This window comes from Talpa occidentalis, unplaced genomic scaffold (assembly GCF_014898055.3).
Source record: "Talpa occidentalis isolate TD23 unplaced genomic scaffold, MPIMG_talOcc4v2.1, whole genome shotgun sequence".
Classification (NCBI taxonomy): Eukaryota; Metazoa; Chordata; class Mammalia; order Eulipotyphla; family Talpidae; genus Talpa; species Talpa occidentalis.
In genome coordinates, this window is record NW_026555331.1 from 68,666,053 (window position 1) to 68,680,138 (window position 14,086).

General features: G+C 36.5%; 1 protein-coding gene across 2 annotated transcripts in view; it reads left to right on the forward strand.

Moving 5' to 3' along the window:
* The window catches only part of PXDNL (peroxidasin like), a 628,077-nt gene that overhangs the window by 157,898 nt on the left and 456,093 nt on the right, over positions 1 to 14,086 (forward strand). The gene's annotated exons all lie outside the window — the stretch shown is intronic.

Here is a 14,086-nt window from a genome sequence, read left to right on the forward strand (position 1 = left end):
TAGCATACTGAGATCCTGTATGGAGTCAGGAATCTCATCATGTCCACTCCACCTCAGCGGAAATAACATTCCTTACAAATTCACCTCTCAGACCACTAGACCCACAACAGAGCCTTGTCCCATTGCTATTTCTAGACACATGCAGACATCCTAGTCTTCTTCTTTTTTTTTTAAAGATTTATTTATTTATACAAGCACTGGGGTACAGTGAGAAGCAGGGGAGGGTGAGGGAATTCACCAGAGCCAGAGAGGAGAGCAGAACAGGCAGACTGACTAGGTACACCGTTGAAGGGAGCAGCGGGCGGCAGGAGAGGTCTGCACGCCATGGGACTCTCTCCTGGTGGCTGGGATCTAACCAGCGCTGCAGAGGCTGCGGGCAGATTTACAACCCAGTGCTCAACTGCTGCTCCACTGGGGAGGCCCCATCCTAGTCTTCTTGAGCTTAGTTCAACCTGGGAACACAGGGCAAGAATATACCATACTAAAATTATACCACCTTCCTCAGATGAAAACAATGTGTTCTACCTAACAGATTCTCTGAATCACTAATCTTCACCATAGTTGTATGAGACAGACATAATAGCCATGGGAAAATGGACACACAGGCATTAATCGCCAAGGTTTCACTGTATCTCCATGGGGTTGGTGAGAGGGTTGGATGATACTAAGGATTTACTGGCATTATTTTTTCCAGTCAAAAATGTTACCTTTGTCAGTAGGACTAAATACTTTTTAAAAAGGCATTGTTTTTGAGAGTATATAGTTTCTTTTAAACACACATACACAATATTAAATATAATAAGAAAATAATTTTCCCTCTTGTAATAAATTTTCATTTATAAAATTGTCAGTGAAGATTTCTGTACACTATTAGATATGACCTTTATTGGCCAACATCATAACAACTCTGGATAAATTAAAAAAAAAAAAAGAAGGATTTTAAAAAAAAAAAAATTGAAGACATTTCCCAATCCTAATGCCTCTATTCTGGTTGCATACACACCAGGTACAACTGCCACATTACACCTCTTGTAAAATCATTGCTGTTTATCTGGAGTCTCCATTAGAGATAGAGTAGAATCATAGTATTAATCACATAAAACAAATCTGGAGGCTTTGATGTTCTACCTTTGTAACCAGAAAATATATCATCAAAGCTTATTTTATTTATTTATTTATTTTAAAAAATATATATTTTAAAGATTTGTTTTATTTATTTATGCATACAAGAGCTGAGGTGCAGGCCAGAAGTGGCACGGGGAGGGGGGGATTTGGGGGAGTGGTTGGTGAGAGGATTCACCGGAGATAGAGTGGGGAGCAGAAAAGGCAGATCTACTGAAACACACTGCTGAGGGGAGCAGTGGGAAAGACCAGGAGAGGTCTGAGGCTGTGCCATCTGGACAGGGATTGAACTCGTGCTCCAGTGGCAGCAGATATCATCATAGTGCTGAACCTTAACCCCTTTTGCCACCAGGGAGGCCCCAAAGCTTATTTTAGATGAAGAGAATGTGAACACTTTTAAGTATAAATCAGAATAAGTGGTAGGAATTGAAGTAGTCTGTGAATTTTAGTGTATTAGCCATAAGCAAATTTTAAAGAAGGATAAGTTAAGGTCAAGTGGCACAATTATTTGTAGTGAAAGTTATATTTTGTAGAGGCCGGGAAAACCCTAACTTTTCATTAGTCAATCTCACTTAGGTAAAGTTGTTCTGACAAGGCTTTAGCTCCTGAAGGTGATGTATATTCATGAGGTGGACACTTGTGAGACCATTCTTTGCTAGAAAGGGAGGTCTATTACCAGGCTTTGAAGTTCCATTCAAAGTCACATAATGCTATATACTAAATGTCTCACTCTGGATGCCAAGGTGTGAAACCTAAAGAAAAGTAAAAATTTAATCCTTGACTTCTTAGTACAAACATGTCAAATAAATAAATAAATAAATAAATAAAACTAATGCGTATAATCTCAAAGATGGGCACAAAATTAGTAATAATAATGATAACAATAATAATAAGGATGCCATTTACTGTGTTAGCCATTTTGTACCAACTATCTCAATTTGTTTTCTCCAACACTATGAGTTAGAAATTTGCTCCCATGTGCAAGTATATGTTGCATAATTTGTCCCAGGTTGTATAAGATTTTTGTTTCTTTTGTAGAAGGTGTTAGTCAATCTTTAGACATCATAATATCTTCCTGAACCCCCATTTGTGGCTATCACTATAGGAAACTGAGACTTAGTTGGCTCATACAAGCTACTCAGTGTTGCAGAAGCATGGAGATGAAATCAGGACTTCAACCAGGTCTTTCTTTTGGATATATGCATGCTGTTTCCATTATAATAACCTGTTTTTCAGGCTCAAAATTAAGGACACATTATCTCTCATTAAATAACATTCCAAGTAAATGGAGAAATTAGTCAGTGCTTACAGCTGCAATGTATGCATTGTTCTGACCTTGCCTCTGCATTACCTCCTTCACAGTGTTAGTAATATTTGCAAATATTTGCCTTGTAAATATTTACTTACATGATCTTCCAATCCAGATTTTTAAAGACCTTCTCTGCAAAGGTTTGTGTTCATTCATCATTATTTTCCCAGAAGTTAGGGTAATTTCAGGCATATAGTAGGTATGAACCATTAAATTGAACAGTCAAAATAGCCCAGCTAAAATAAGAGATAGACATTAAATGTCATTATCAGATTCTGTATTTTTAAATCATCAAGTTCTATATAGTACTATGTAGTGGGGGATACACCAAAATATTTGTTGAGGCAGACTGGGCGCGCAGGGAGTGCGTCCGGCATTGGCATTTTAGAACAGGGACATTTCTCCAGTAAAGACTGCCTGAAACTAGCAGAAGGCTCCCGGAGGAGCCAGAGTTGAGCTGGGAAGTTCGCCCATGCCAGACCCCTACTGGCCTGCAGTCCCAGCCCAGAGGGGGAGCAGGAACCCACTGCTGGGGGAGACCAGGTACACAGGGGAGCGAGTCCCTGCATCGGCATTTTAGAACAGAGACCTTTCTTCAGTAAAGACTACTTGAAACGGACAGATGGCTCCCGGAGGAACCAGAGGGCAGTGGAGAAGTTCACACAAGATGCCGGCCAGTCCGAGCAACACAGTGTCCCAATGCATACGGCAAATTAGAAAACAGACAGTAGGGAGTAGAAGAACCACATGCAACCTAGCAACTCCTCAGAAAAAAAGCAAACCACAAAAAGAAAACCACCCCCCAGATTGCAACGACAGTAACTTGGAAGAACTTCTGAGCCTTCCAGAAAGAGAATTTAAAATTGCCATGATTAAAAAACTGACAGAAGTCATAAAGGAAAACAATGATAAGGGAAAATAATCAATGATCAGAAGAATGAAATTGAGTCCCTAAAGAGGGAAGTAAAAGAAATGCAGGAGATCAAAGAATTAATGGAGGCACTAAAGAACTCTGGGAAAAGCAATGAAAGCAGAATAGATGAAATGGAAGAACGAATAAGTACTCTTGAAGACACAGAAATAAAAAGAACCAAAACAGAAAAGGAAAGAGAAGTACAAAGGAAAAAGACACAAGAAAGACTTCGGGAACTATCTGACTCCATGAAGAAAGGAAATATAAGGGTTATAGGAATACCAGAAGGAGAGGAGAGACTTGTAGGAACAGAGAAAATATTCAAGGAGATAATTGAAGAGAACTTCCCAAACGTGAAGAAGGAGATGAAAATTGATATACAAGAAGCAAGAAGAACACCAAACTTCCACGACGAAAGGAAAAACACAGCAAGACACATAATAGTAAAGCTCCCAAGAATCCAAGACAAGGAAAATATAATGAAGCTGACAAGAGGGAAGAAACAGATAACATTCAAAGGGAATCCAATCACTCTGACATCAGACTTCACCAAAGAAACACTATGGGCAGGGAGAGAGTGGAGGGACATAGTCAACAGACTCCAAGAAAACAGATGCCAACCAAGAATACTCTATCCCGCAAAGCTCTCTTTCCTCTATGAAGAAAGAATAAGAACTTTGCCAGACAAACAGAAACTCTGGAATTTCATTACTACCAAATGCCCACTCCAAAAAATACTACAAGGAGTCCTAAAGCCAGAACCTCAGAGGGACGAATAAAAATGAAAGAAGGCCCCCCCAAAAAAAGTTATTAAAAGAATAAATAAATAAAATCAAAGGAAAGACAAACACAATGGCAAATACAGATGCTAACATATCAATATTAACTCTAAATGTAAATGGACTAAACTCTTCAATAAAAAGACACAGGGTCGCAGGCTGGATTCAGAAACAAAACCCAACCTTTTGCTGTCTCCAGGAAACACATTTAGCTTCAAAAGATAAAAATAAACTCAAAGTTAAAGGATGGAAAACAATCCTACAAGCAAAAGGACCAAAAAAGAAAGCAGGAACAGCTATACTTAGATAAAACAGATTTCAAACTCAAAAAGGTAAAAAGAGACCCCAATGGTCACTACATTATGATCAATGGGACAATACTTCAAGAAGAAATCACTCATTAACATATATTCACCAAACGAAGGAGCACCAAAATATATCAGACAACTATTTCATCTCTGAAAACAGACATCAGAGAAAACACATACATAGTGGGAGACTTCAACACACCACCATCAACAATGGATAGATCAACGAGACAAAAAATAAGTAACGACACTAAAGCTCAAAATAAGGATCTAGAGCCCTTGGGCTTAACAGACATCTATAGAACACTAAACCCCCCAAAAAACTAGAGTACACATTTTTCTCAAGCGCACATGGATCATTCTCCAGAATCGATCACTTGCTGGGACACAAGACAAACATCAACAGATACACCAATATTGAAATCATACCAACCATCTTTTCTGACCATGAAGGCATCAAATTAGAAATAAACCATAAAAAGACGGCAAGGAACTCTCCTACCTCATGGAGATTGAAAACCATACTTCTGGATGACCACTGGACTAACGAGGAGATCAAAGAAGAAATTAAAAAATTCTTTGAATTGAATGACAGGGAGGACGAAAATTTCCTAAATGTATGGGAAAAGCAGTAATAAGCAGTAATAAGAGGAAAATATATAGCCAAAGAGGCTCACATAAAGAAACATAAAGTTCAAGAAAGAACTCAAATAAACAACCTAATCTCGAAGCTCAAAGATCTAGAAAAAGAAGAACAAAAAAACCCCAAAACCAGTAGAAGAAAAGAAATAATAAAAACCAAAGCAGAATTAAATGAAATCGAAACTAAAAAAGCAATCCAAAGGATCAATGAAACCAAGAGCTGGTTCTTCGAAAAAATAAATAAAATGGACAAAACCCTAGCAAGGCTTACAAAGGAGAAAAGGGAGAAAGCACAAATAAACAGGATCATAAATGAAAGAGGAGAAATCACAACGGACACAGCAGAAATCAGAAGAATAATCAGTAACTACTATGAACAGTTATATGGAAACAAGTTCAACAAACTAGAGGAGATGGACAAATTCCTACAACTCTACAATCACCCAAAGCTAGATAAAGAAGAAATAGAACACCTAAAGAGACCAATTACGGCAGCGATATTGAAATGGTAATCAAACCCCAAAAACAAAAGCCCAGGACCTGATGGATTTACAAATGAATTTTACCAAACATTCAGAGACGAATTAGTGCCTACCTTTCACAAACTCTTTAAAAATATTGAGAAGGAAGGGACAATACCAAACACGTTCTATGAAGCAAACATTACACTAATACCAAAACCGAACAAGGACAACACAAAAAGGAAAACTACAGGCCAATCTCCCTAAGGAACACTGATGCAAACATCCTCAATAAAATTTTAGCTACCAGAATCCAACTATGTATCCATAAGATAATTCACCACGACCAAGTAGGATTCATTCCAGGGACACAAGGATGGTTCAACATCCGAAAATCAAACCATATGATAATATCAATAGATGCTGAGAAATCTTTGACAAAATGCAATACCCATTCATGATAAAAGCCCTCGAAATTCTTGGGATACAAGGAACATACCTCAACATTATAAAGGCCATATATGACAAGCCAACAGACAGTAACATTCTCATTGGTGAAAAGCTGAAAGCATTTCCATTAAGATCTGGACCAAGACAAGGATGTCCACTCTCACCGCTGCTTTTCAATACAATACTGGAAGTCCTAGCCAGAGCAATAAGACAAGAGAAAGACATACAAGGAATCCAAATAGGAAAAGAAGAAGTCAAATTATCACTATTTGTAGATGATATGATAATATACATAGAGAACCCGAAAAACTCCACAGAAAATCTAATTCAACTAATCAATCAGTTCAGTAAAGTGGCAGGATACAAAATCAACACGCAAAAGTCAGTAGCCTTCCTATACACAAGCAATAAATCTGAAGAAGAAGAAATCAAAAAAAATCCCTTTTATTATCAAAACCAAAAAAATTAAATACTTGGTAATAAATCTAACAAAACAGGTAAAGGACCTATACAAAGGAAACTATAAAACACTGTTAAAAGAAATAGAAGAAGACACAAAGAAATGGAAAGACATCCCCTGCTCATGGATTGGAAGGATAAACATTATTAAAATGGCTGTCCTACCAAAAGCAATATACAGATTCAATGCTATTCCAATCAAAATTTCAATGTCATTCTTCAAAGAAATAAAACAATTATTGATGAAATTCATATGGAATCACCAAAAAACCCCGAATAGCCAAAGATCTCCTGAAAAAAAGAGAAGGGAATGGAGGCATCACACTCCCAGGCTTCAAACTATTCTACAAAACCATAATCATCAAAACTGCATGGCATTGGAACAAGAACAGACACACAGACCAATGGAATCGAATAGAAAATCCAGAAATAAACCCACAGATTTATGGTCAACTAATCTTTGACAAAGGAGCAAAGACTATGCATTGGAGCAAAGAAAGTTTGTTCAATAAATGGTGCTGGGAAAACTGGGTCGCTACATGCAAAAGAATGAAGCTTGACCACTACCTCACACCATATACAAAAATCAACTCAAAATGGATTAAAGAACTAGACATAAGACCTGAAACCATAAAATACACAGAAGGAAATATAGGCGAAACACTACATGATATTCACATCAAAGACATCTTTACAGACACATCACCCAAAGCAGTGATAGTGAAGGCAAAGATAAACAGCTAGAACTACATCAAATTAAAGAGCTTCTGCACAGCAAAAGAAACAATAACAAAAACAAAGAGAAACCCCACCGACTGGGAGAACATTTTTGCACCCAACACTAATGATAAAGGACTGATCACAAAAATCTGCAAAGAGCTGATGAGACTCAACAACAACAAAGAAAATAACCCAGTCAAAAAATGGGCAGAAGAGCTAAAAAGAAACTTCTCTGAAGAGGAAATGCAAATGGCCAACAGGCATATGATAAAATGTTCAACATCACTTGTAATCAGGGAAATGCAAATCAAAACTACCATGAGATACCATCTTACACCAGCAAGAATGGCACATATTAAAAAAACTAGCAACAACAAATGTTGGCGAGGATGTGGAGAAAAAGGAACTCTCCTGAACTGTTGGTGGGAATGCAAACTTTTCCAACCACTGGAGAGCTGTGTGGAGATTTCTGGACCTACTAAACATAGAGCTTCTATATGATCCAGCAATTCCACTCCTAGGTGTTACCCAAAGGACACACAACATCAATTCCAAAGAGCACCTGCACTCCTATGTTTATAGCAGCACTGTTTACAATAGCTAAGCTTTGGAAACAACCCAAATTCCCCAAAATAGATGACTGGATCAAGAAGATGTGGTACATATACACCATGGAATATTACTGAGCATTCAAAAAAGATAAACACCCGCAATTTGCAGCAACATGGATGGCACTGGAAGGGATCATGCTCAGCGAAATAAGCCAGAAAGAAAAAGAAAAATACCGGATGGACTCACTCATAGCATGAATCTAGAAAACTTAAATAAGGACCAGGAAAATGAATAATTATAAGAAAGTGAAAATCAAAATCAACCAAAAACTATGACCCAGAGACACTCTATTGGGGGTGGGGGGCGGGGAGGGGAGGGATTAGGGTCAAAATAAGGGGGTTGCAATTTTATGGGGAATATAAAAATAAAATTTATTTAAAAAAATAAAAAGAAATATTTGTTGAATTAATTTATAAGAATGTCTCCACAATATGATAAGTAAGTGTGTTTAAGTCTTTTGTTGATGTCTGAGAAATATTTATTTGAAGGCCATCAAGAATATAATATAATTCTAATGAAAATGCTAGGTTGAACATTTAAGCTCAAATGATGGAATTCTGAGATGGAGATTAGCATACACTTTGTTTTAAGCACTAATATATTTTGCATTTGAATGCATCACTTTACTTTTTTGTCAAATTTGTGATAAAGGAATTATAGTTTACAAATTAGGAAAAGCTATGCATTCATGATTAGAAGATGTCAGAGAATTTGGTATGTAGAAATCTTAATGAGCCCCTGGAATATCAGATTGAGACAGCTTTAGATAGTTTGGTCTTTCATGACTCTTAATTTAGTAAAAGCAGTAATTTAATTCCTGGAAACACACCACATACCTTCTGTTCTTCCTTACACCCAGAAATGCAGGAGTTATATGAGAACAAATACTTGAAAAATAATGTATTTGCCAAAAAGGAGATATAAATTTCTCCTTCATAGGTGACCTAAGGATATGGTGCCTTCCCTTTGCTTCATTTTCCTCTTTTGAAATAAGTGGTTGGACTCTCTTTTGTCTGTCCTTCTAGATCTTCAGTTGTCATTCAGCTCATTCTCCAGGAATTCATCCAGGCCTTCCTGATGAAGGATGCCCTATTCCTAATACTGAAGTTAGTTGTAACCCAGCTGCCTTAAGGTTTTAATCCAGTCATCAAATACTTGAGGAATTAAGAAACTATGGTTTCCATATTTACTCTCAGTGTGGAAAAATAAAAAAAAATGGTCTTTCTGAAAACAGTTATAATTTTATGCAAATTTAATTTTATTTTGGGCAATGTTTTTGTGTAAAGAAGTAGTATATATTATTTTAGAATTTGTAATTAACATTTCACATTAATTTTTAGGCCAACATTTCCCATATAAAAGTCTTGTTTAGTAAATTAATATTATATTCAAACCAGTTATTTGTAGCTAATTTCTTTATTTTTGATGCTTTGACACATAAATTCATTAACAAAGGAGTTAGAAATTCTATTATATGCCAAAAATATAGTTTATATTCCATGTTATTCTGAATAGATTGGATAAGTATGTATTTGATTTACTTCAGGGACTAGAGAATAATGATTTGGCTGAATTTTAAAAAAAACATGTACTATGTTTCCCAGATTATCTGTTTTTGCAGAAGAGTAATCAGGAGATCATGGAATAATGAGCAAGAAGGTATGTATGCAGGGCGCTGCATGACTCAAAGCAATGGAGTCATTCAACGATTTGGCACCAAAAATGCTTACCACATATTTTCCTCCCATCCATCACCAAAACAAATGGGAAAAGTAATTAGAAACAAAGCGAAAGCTTTGGCAGTAAGCTGCCTTCTCAATTAAAGTTTCGAGTAAACAACTATACTCGAATCCCACAGCTACCACAGCTGTAACTGACCTAGCTTAATGACTCAGTTACAAGGTTAGACCTCTGTTCTATGTGCTTTCTTTTCCCATTTATTAGACTCTTCTCAGCAACTAAATCCCCCCTGGAATTCTACTCTGATTCCTTTGGTACTTTTATTTCCTGACTGCTTGAAAAATTTTGATAAGATTGTGTGTTGATTTATTTTTCTTCCTTTCATTAATCAAAGGATATTTATAACGTGGGCAAGAGACATATAACAATAAGATTCTTTCTCTCTTTGCATATATATATATATATATATATATATATATATATATATACACACACAAAAAAAAAAATAAGCCTATCCTGTCCTAATGGTTCTAAAAACTAATGTAGATAGAAAAGACAGGAATTTGCCAACATACGCATTATTCCCTTATGGTTGGCAAATGTACACCGTGTAGGAAAGGGCTAGTTGACTCTGCATGGGGAACTAGATGGCATTCAGAGCAAGGCTGGATGAACAGGAAAGGGAGTGCTCAGAAATCAAAGGGGATTCCATTCTGATGGAACCATAGAGAAAATTGACAGTTGTTAGAGAAAATTGCCAGGACAGATGGAGAAACGAATGGGTTTGAAAGTCAGAAACAGGGTATTCATAGATGGTAAAGATAACAAAGTAGTCACAAGGTCAACAATAATCCAAATACTAAGGCATGCTTATTGAGAATTTACCATTTACATACATTCTTCCATTTAGTTATCTTACCCTATTTTATGGAGAAACAAAGGTTTAAAACTACTAGTAACTTCCCCCAAAGCACAGAATATTGAATGTTATAAGGGTGCCTAGAAAAAAAAAGTAAGAAATGTAATGGGCTGTGAATCAGTATGTAACCTAGAAAGTCTTCCCTGTTGACTGAAGTGGAACCACTTCTCAACAGACAGACCATTGAAGGGGGGCAACACTATTTCAATGGGGAAATGATTAGAGTTTATAAGAGCAAGTGAGTCCCAAGACCATGCAAAAAGTATTCTGAAGAGTTAAAGGAGTGTTTTGCTATAATTGATGATGTCAAATACAGGGTGATTAACAGCCAAAGCTAGTTCTTAGTTTTCATAGACTCATGGCATGTTATCACTAGAGAAGGTCTTGAGGCCAGCTATACATGTCACAGTCCCAAACTGAAGACCTAGACTAAAAATGAAAGTTGTCACCAATATCAGGCTGTGTAGAAAAACCAGTGAGTAAACACTTTGGGAAGAGGAAAATCTGGATTTGAAAACATCTCTGCTGTTTATTACCTGAGAAAATTGGGAGTTACTGGGTAAGTTTTTGATTACTGCACATGTAATATAGACAGTGTCACACCAATCTTATGAGGTAGTGGCAAAATATAAAAAATACATGACCCAGAATCATCACTGAAAGGGCTGTTTCTGTTGCTATTTCCATTCCACCAGAGGAGGACCTAGACTCCTGACTTTCAGGCCCATATTTCTTCATCTCAGAAGCTATTCCCATACTGAATACCACTTTGAATTTCAGAAGGGAGACTTTTAACAAGATGAAATCACATAATAACTGGATTCAATGTGCTATTTTCCCTGGAGAACTTATTATGGATAACAATCGCTTATGCTAAGTGAACAACAACAAACCTTGTGTCTGTGTATAAGGTTATCTGGAAAAAAAAAAAAAAAAACACTAAAAACAATCGATAAGAACTTTATCTTCCCAAAGAGTTGTCATCCAATTATTGCCTTTATGTTCAATTCAAGACAGCCAATTTACCATTATTTCCTTTACATTTCCATTAACTAGTGCTAAGAGATTCCAATTCCCAAGACTCTTCAGCTTTAATGAATCCATCTATGTACTAGTCAGTGTTTCATGCATCACTGAGTAGATTCACTTCACAAAACTGCAATGCAATCTTTTTGTCTTTTTAGAATGCATAATAACTTCCAGCAACAGAAAGAGAAAAACAAGCTACGCCTAGGCTCCTACTCTTTAGTGTATATAAAATACCAGAAAAATGTAATTCAGACACAGTATATTTGGTACATTTCAAAGAGATGAAAAGACATTTTTTGAAATTTAATAGTTGAAATTACTGGATTCATAAATTTGTTACAGAATTTAATGCAACTTCAATTTTTTGGGTCATGTTGTTTTAACCAGCACTTTAAAAAATAATTTCTTTGTTCTTATTTAATTTCTTCGAGATTGGAAAAGGCATTAATTTAGCATATGCAATCTGTTGGCCTTTCCTAATCAAATATTGAAAACATTATACTTTCATCCGAGAACTTGTAAAAACCAAAACTCCTCTTAAGTCTCAATTGCTGGTAGGCTCATATCTTTCTGTATGTTTCTAAACAGGTTCTCAATGTTTAACCAAACTACAGAGGCTGAATTTTGCTACTCTTGTGTTTCTAGTTTCAGTTTTTACATGTTAGGGATCATGTATTTTCTTCACTAAGTGAAAAACATTTTCACATTTCACTCAGTGTAAAAATGAAAACATCCTCTGTTTGATTCTTCTTTATGAAGTACCATTTAGATCATTACCTAATGTCTGCAGTTATGAGCACTGATTCTTTTCTAAGGCAATTCATTTCATTGGCCAACTCTGACTCTGAAACTTAAAAAATGTTTATTAAGTTGACATCTTTCTCCCCATAACTACTCGTTATCATTGTATTTTTGGAGGATCCCTTAAGCATATTTTCAATTATAACAATATTGTTTACACACCCATTCATTGTAGAAACCTTGGAAAATACAAAAATGAATAAAAAATAAAATGAAATTAGTTTGTAAACCTACCCTGCAGAGGTAGTTTTTATTAGTATTTGGTGTAATTTCTTATAGGTTTTCCTATATGTGTTCATAAATGCACACAGGTTTTCAATACTATTTTCAATACTATTTTCTGAATTACATCTTATATTGTGGACACTTTCCCATATCATTAAATATTCTTCAAATGTCTGGTTTCATATAGTTTAAAATTCTGATGTGCCATAATTTAACTGTCATTCCCTTAGTTTGTTGGCTACTTAGTTCGGATAGACATACATGCATAAAACTTGGAATTACTTTCAAGTATTTGAAGAGTATGTATTCCCCCAAACTTTTAGAACTAAGTATCTCCCTTTTCCCAATTGTCTTTCTTCTAACATGGTTTTTCTGCCTTTTAACATCTGAATTGCTTTCTTCTGAGTTTAATCCTCTTTGCTTATAATTTTTATCAATTAACAAACATAATACTTTGGTATTAAACATCTGAACATTTCAGAGGAAATTGGAAATATATTTCTACAATGTTCTATAGTCTAATAATGCAATGTGATATTGATACCGGAATTGTCAGGCCTAGTCTCCCAGCCAGGAATGGATCCCAGGCTGCAGGGCAGTGCTGAACCCCAGCCACTAGACCCCCATGGGTTGGTGTCTCACGAAGCCGCAGTAGGAACTTTGCAGACGCTCAGGCAAGCAAGCGAGAAGAGGCAGTTTGTTTAGAAAAAGAAAAAGTTTATTGAGGAGAAAAAGAACAGAAATAAAGTGGGACTCCCAGGCCAGGGAACCAGGCCTGGGAGGGGCAAGGAAGCCAAAGTGGAATTGTGTCTCAGGGAATATATACCTTTTTTCCCTCATTATTCTAAAACTTCACCAGTCTCTCTGTGATTGGTTAGTTCTTGGCTGTCTCACTTAATTTGCTACTGAGTGGGGGTCTTCACATTCCTTATCTAACAGCTTTTTCTTTTCCCATTTGTTGCATCTTTAAATTTATGGCCCAGTCTTCTGGATGGGCATCCCTGCATTGAAGTTAAACAGCTGCCCTTCTAATGTGACCATAAATTAAACCACTCTCCATTTTTCCAATTTCCGCCTCCCTTTACCACCTGAAGGAAACCAGGACCAGCATTAACAATGTTGTCCTTGGTCCTGGCATGTTTGTTTTTCCTAATGGAATTGGTTATATTTTTTTGGTTGTCCTTATCTCTGAAGCCTCCCTAAATTCTTCAGAGGTCCCCTCCTGCACTGTCCCTAAAACTGCCTAATAACCCTAGCTTGCCCTGTCTCAATATTAGCTTTTTCATTGGCTAACATTGGCTAATACTAACTTTATAATTATTTTTTTTCTAAAACCTCACAGAGTACCTGACACATCGTTCTTGTGTCCTACTAATCAATAATAAAAATAAAATTCAAAAACTTTTTCTCTTCATCCTAGACTTGTACCATTATTCCTTTTATGGGATCAAGATTTATTTAATTTATTTATTCACACAAGACCTGGGGTCTAGGCCAAAGGTGCAGGGGGTGGGGTGAGAGGATTCACCAGAGACAGAGTGGGGAACAGAGAGGAGGAGCTACTGAAATAGGGAGGAGCAGGAGAGACAGGAGAGGTCTGCTGTGCTATGTGGGTTAGCTCCCTGACCTAGGATTGAACTCATACCACCGTGGCCGG